Source organism: Sinocyclocheilus anshuiensis, unplaced genomic scaffold, assembly GCF_001515605.1.
Source record: "Sinocyclocheilus anshuiensis isolate Anshui unplaced genomic scaffold, SAMN03320099.WGS_v1.1 scaffold152, whole genome shotgun sequence".
Lineage (NCBI taxonomy): Eukaryota > Metazoa > Chordata > Actinopteri > Cypriniformes > Cyprinidae > Sinocyclocheilus > Sinocyclocheilus anshuiensis.
Window position 1 is genome coordinate 3692672 of NW_015555781.1, and position 6189 is coordinate 3698860.

The window sequence follows — 6189 nt, forward strand, 5'->3', positions numbered from 1 at the left end:
TGCGAGTATCCAGTTAAACACAGTCAGTTTTGGAACGTTAAATAGTTGAGAAAGAGAACGCATGTCGTGTAACATGGGCCTGTTAACACCTGGTCACTTCATGCGTTTTTTTCTGATCGGATAGCTATCCGATAGTGAAAAGACCAGTTGTAAATGCCCTCCAAAACGCATTCGAGACGGATATAAATCCGATCGCTCAAACCACTTCAGGAGGTGGTCACTCCCCCAGTTTCTCTTACTCCAAATTTAAGGACGCTACATAGTAAAACATTTTTAAAGATAAAATTGTCTGAATTTAGAGATGATTATTTTTTATAATTATTTTATATGATTTATATAATTATTATACCCTTAATCCATTACCAACAAAGCCAGATTGGACTGGTTTGGTTTTGTCAACTCAAAACTAATCCTGTAACCCCGAGTTTGTTCAGTCACCATCATGGTACAGGCCCCTGAAAAACTTATGGCGCTTTTCCACTGCATGGTACGGCTCGGTACGGTTCACTTTTTGGGGGTTTTCCATTGGGTACAGTACCTGGTACCTGGTACTTTTTTTCCAAGAAAATTGCAATCGGTGCATCTCTAGAAATTTTCATACCGTTACATCCCTAATTAGAAGCAATACACACAGAAAAACACAAAATGGAAAAAAGGTCTTGCAACATGTTTTTAAAAACTAAACTTTTTGAACAGTTTCATGTGCAAGGTTCTGCATGTTTAACACGTTTACATAGGAAAACAATTAAAAAGTTGAAGAAATGTGTTCTATGTGAATGGCCCTTTAGACTGCAGGAATTTAGTGCACTCAAAAATCAATTACTTATTCAGAGAACTGCTGAATATCACCAGCAAAGGGAATGCAAATTCTCTAATATAGTAAATAAATATTACAATATAAAAACCAAAGACCCCATTAAATGGCTTGAATGACAGTTTTCTTTCCGGTGTTGATGCATTTCCTATTGAAATGTGTGCTTTGGGTACAACATTATTTTTAATTAGGCCTGTCACATCAATGAGTCATGATTCGCTACTTGGTTACTCAACTACAGGGCGAGGGGAATTCTCATTCTAGAGAGCATCTGATTGGACAACAATCTGTGTAGCACACAATTCTTCAATATTTTTGGTCCATTTTCCCGGAAGAGAAAGACTATTTTTAATTTCACAAGAACAAAAAATAACTCTAACGCAAATTACATCCAGGCACCAAAATGAAAAGCAGCACACACTACATTGGCCATACAACACTAGCAAGTGAAAAGCCAAAAATCACGTTGACCTTGCTTCACACAGGAATTGCGGTGACCTATTCCTCCAACATTTAACATGCGCAAGCCATGCCGATCCATGACCGGCCGCATGACACCCATGCAATGAATACTAATCCTGCATAAGAAGCACCAAGAGCAAGTTCTGCACAGCTGTGAAGGACAGGTTACCCTGATATGACTCAATCCAAACAAAAGATAGCGAGCATGGCAAGTACCAGCATGTCTCACGTCTTTAAGGGTCCATTGTTGAAGCGCTAAGGAAGGGTGTGTGGTGGCAGAGCGAATCCAGCCGCGAGAAAAAGCAGGTGTTAAGAATTTGCATGCTAAAACACTAAAAGAATTTGAAGGGAAAATTGGGGGGAAATGCACACATCTTGAATTTCTCCATAGAATTCAGGCCTGTAGGGTGAACTGAAAAGGGTGGATGTTATATAAGCCAGCGCTTGTGAGAACTGCATTCTGCTCACAGGTAAACCAGCCGGTTCTGCCACTTCAAGTCAACTGCTTCCTATACATACTACAGAAATCGCTCAACATGTAATGTTTTCAATATTATAGTATGTTCAAGCACTAAATCAGTAAGAAGACATGACAAATGGTAAACTCCACTTCTGTGGCTAAATAAAGGCAGACGATCGGCTCTTGCTGTGTTGTCCTCTAAAGACTCTGTTTGTCTAATTACAGGAAGCAAAACGCTGAAAGATGAAGATGCATATGCTGCAGAAATTGATCACAGAAACAATTCCCCTCAATCACGGGTGTGTCCAGCAAGAAATCAAAGGAGGAACTGTGAGAAATCTCCATGTTATTATGTTGATAAAACGGTTCTGTCTGGTCCCACTGTCCACAATCTTTGTAAATTAGTGTCGACAAAACAAACTGGTTCAACCACAAATCCGTCTTTACCAAAATGTAAGCAAAGGATTTGTGACTACACCGTAATCTCGCAGACAAAACCTACGACAAACTAATCTAGCAATACCATAAATGTAAACAGAGCAGAAAGTGTTTGGTGAATATCTTAAGAAAGGACTGACTACACCAAAGTTAAGTCGTGGTAAAATATTTATATAAGATACTATAGCTAGACGAAATACACTTGCAGCTTATATACTGAATAGACCAAGATTACAGAGAGGAATAGAAAATCTGATTTTACAACTCGTTTAAATATATCTCCGTTACACAAACACAAATAATCCCAACGAGGTTTAACAACAGTTTAACCAAACAAGGCCGACCGGTTACAAATGTATTAAAGTATCGCGCCAACTTTATTTAGCACAGCCAAACTAATAAAATGCACCTTTAGAGACCAAAATGCAAAATGTATAGAGCAACATTAACGACTTTAGACCGTTTCCACCTAAGGTTTAATTGCCAACTAGCAAGCTACAAAAACCATGACGAAAGTTTTCGTTAACTATGAGAACTTTTTAAAAACTATTTTATTTTACTAATATAATGTTGTTAAAATGCTGTAAGACTCAGCGCATCCGAACTGTGGTGGTTTGGTGTTTTAAAAATGTGGTGTTTTATAGCTTTAAAAGCTATAAAGTGAGTTTAAGTATTAGCCATTTAGGCTAGCTAACTGTAGCTATGCTCCCACTAACTTGCTAGTTTAATCAAATACCACTCCAATTCCTCTCAGACCTCAAAATAAATCGAGCTATATCATAGTCATTAACTTTAATTGATGTGTTTATGTAAAAACAACCTGAATTAGTTAAACCTCAAGCCGAAATGTGTCTGGTGCTCGGTGGAGATGTCGCTACACTGAGAAGCGACTAGAAAACAAAAACAGTAACTTACCAAACCTCCTGTGCCGATGATGACCGGGGGTAACACCCGGCATAAGTACACACTACTCTTATGAGAGATATAGAAACTTTATTTTCTAAGACACGGTCGAGGTGGTGTGTTGATGTGAGCGTTAGTGTTAGTGTGCTGGGCTTGTGTGTGTGTGACACCCACACCGTTCAACATGGCGCTCTGACTGCATATTCATCCTCCTCAGGAGGGGCGAGACAAGCCAACGGGTGTGACCAAACTCACTGGGCTTCATTCTTAAAACTGTTTATTTCCCGAATATCACCGCTGCGAGCCTGTTTACGGCCATGAAAGTCAACCAAGACACCCATTAAGCAGTGCTCTAGTAAAATGAGCGCACATTTTCCGTCATCGTGAGATTAATGTGCTCTTGAATGACCGAAACCGATCAAATCGGCGGAATGTGGCCCCCAAGTGGGTTTATATTAGACACATCTGACTGTGACCAAGAGGTGGAATGTTTCTAGGAAATAAACTTCATGTTCTCGTCATGTTTAAAATAGCTGTCGAAGAAGATGTGCAGATTGGACGATTGCAATAACAGTAAAATATTATACAATAACATTCCCCTTTGTTGTACAAAAATGCAAAATAATTTCCACCAAAACACCACGGTTACGGTGAATAATTTAAAGCAATTAAAAAATAAGACAAACCCAGGGTACCAGATCTTATCAGAATTTTTATTTTGTTTTATTTTATTACATTAGTCATAGGCTAATGCAGGCCCGGATTGGCTAATCGGGAGCACAGGGAAATTTCCCGGTGGGCCGGTGTTACGAGATGGCAGACTAAATACTGGGTGTTTCAGGTCTGACGACATCACGCGGGCGTGGTTTAATCGCAAGGTCAAGGAGCATGCGGAGTAGTGATGGGAAGTTCGGTTCTTTTCCGCGAACCGGCTCTTTCGGACAGTTCGATTCAATAAACCGGTTGAAAAAACCGGTTCACCGGTAAAATGAAACAAACCGTTGAGTACCAACGAGATCATCGCTGCTTCGCGGGCTTCACACGGAGCGTGTAAACTGCGCATGCTCCTTGAACATTCTCCATGTTGTCTGGTTGTGAATTGTCTGCTGTCTGGTTGTGAAATATGATACAGTCATACAGTGCTGCAAAAACATGTTGCTGAAATTTCTTTCTTTTTTCATGTTTCCAACGTAAAATAGTTAAACATTTTTACAAACAAATGTAAATTTACAAATTAAGATTATCACAAGGTTTAAGGTTCCATTTGCACAGTGAAACCAAAAATCCCAGAACACTTACACCTGGATGATTACAGCTACACAGGTTTCCAACAGTAGCGCAGATCCAACTAGCATTTCAGTTATTTGTTTTTATGCTCCTGTTACCTTTTAAGTTTTAAAACTGTCATCTTCTGGTAATAAATGAAATAACATTCACCACCATATCAGTGGCCTAATTAACATTTTCCAACCTATACTGGTGTTATTCTGTGTCATCTGTTCTTTGACCATGTGTTGCACTGTACCTGGATGATACACGATGATCATTGATAAAAATGCATGGTCTATTTTGATGCACAACAAACACTCATGCAACATTATTTATAGGCTAAGTCATAAAGTTTCATAAACATATAAACTCTTAATTAGACTTTTTTTCTACATAAATTGTTCCCTCCTGGTGGAATGACCTGCCCAACTCAATTCGCGCAGCTGAGTCCTTAACCATCTTCAAGAAACAGCTAAAAACACATCTCTTCCATCTATATTTGACCCTCTAACACTTGCACTCTCTATTTGTTTTCCAACTGCTCGTTTTCTTTAAAAAAAAAGGCCTCTAACACTAGCTTTCTCTATTCTTTTTCTATTCTATCTACTTTTTTAAAAATGTGATTCACACTCAAAATCCAGGAAAATTTTAGTCATGGAGGATGCGATTAATAAAGCAAAGTTTTCCTGAATTTTGAGCATAAATCACTATTGAATCCTTGTTACAAACTAAAAAGATGTATGCACCTAAACAAGACAACATTGGAGACAAGAGAGTGTGATGTTAACGTCCTTGTAGAATCTGCTGTATAAAAATATGACATCATAAAGCTAAAAAAAGAGACATTTCTTAACTTGATTCTGGCATTTGATACATGACATTAACATTCAAAAGTTTAGGATTACTATGAATTCTTTTTTTTTTTTTAAGAAATGTATATTTTTGCTCTTCAAGAATGCATCAATTTAATAAAAATGACAGTAAAGACATAATGTAAAAAAAAAAAAATTATATTTCAGATTACTATGTTTTTTTTTAAGAAATGTATATTTTTGCTCTTCAAGAATGCATCAATTTAATAAAAATGATAAAAATGACATTTATAATGTAAAAAAAAATAATATTTCAAATAAATGCTGTTCTTCTGAACTTTCCATTCATCAAGGAATCCTGTCGCTGTATAATGGTTTCCACACCTCATTAAGCAGTACAAACAATTTCAACTGTGATAATAATCAGAAATGTTTCTTGTGCAGAAAATCAGCATATTAGAATGATTTATTCTCATTTACAGTGTACCAAATATAGGCTACTTTTTAAACTTGTGTCCATACAATTTTGTTTAATCCAAAATGTTACTTATTAAAGGAACACTTTCATGCTTGTGTGTGTGGTCTTGGATTCCTATTCATTTTGTAAATACAGCCTAAGCCTAACAGGTCTAACAGTATCACAGCAGGATAGATGAAAAACGATCCACAAATACAAGTTTATTTCAGCTGTTGTATTTGTTGTATTTCAACTAACAACAGACACAGTTTTAAAGCATTGCAACAGCACAACGAACTGAAATCAAAGTAAGTTACAACTAGCTTAAGTGTGCTGAATGTCTGCAATCATTCAGTCAGTCACGACTGCACAAAACGTGCAAACTACGTTTTTAACATTATAAAAACTAACGTTATAAACTGTTACAAAATGATGAACAAATGTAGTTTAGGCATAGGTTTGTGCAACGCTGTAAAATATTTACCTTTTTTAAAATATACCATTAAACCTGCTGAGATACAAGGAGCGTGAACTGAAATTCTCAGTTCCACCTGGTTCCACGCGCATGTCCAGG

At 37.2% G+C, this 6189-nt stretch overlaps 1 protein-coding gene across 2 annotated transcripts in view; it reads right to left on the reverse strand.

Moving 5' to 3' along the window:
- The window catches only part of epn2 (epsin 2), a 33750-nt gene extending 30484 nt beyond the window's left edge, over positions 1–3266 (reverse strand). For both annotated transcript variants that reach the window (XM_016468764.1, XM_016468763.1), the window contains exon 1: positions 3090–3266. The gene's annotated coding sequence lies outside the window, so the exon portion shown is untranslated. The remainder of the gene's footprint in view (positions 1–3089) is intronic.
- Between the last annotated feature and the right edge of the window lie 2923 nt (positions 3267–6189).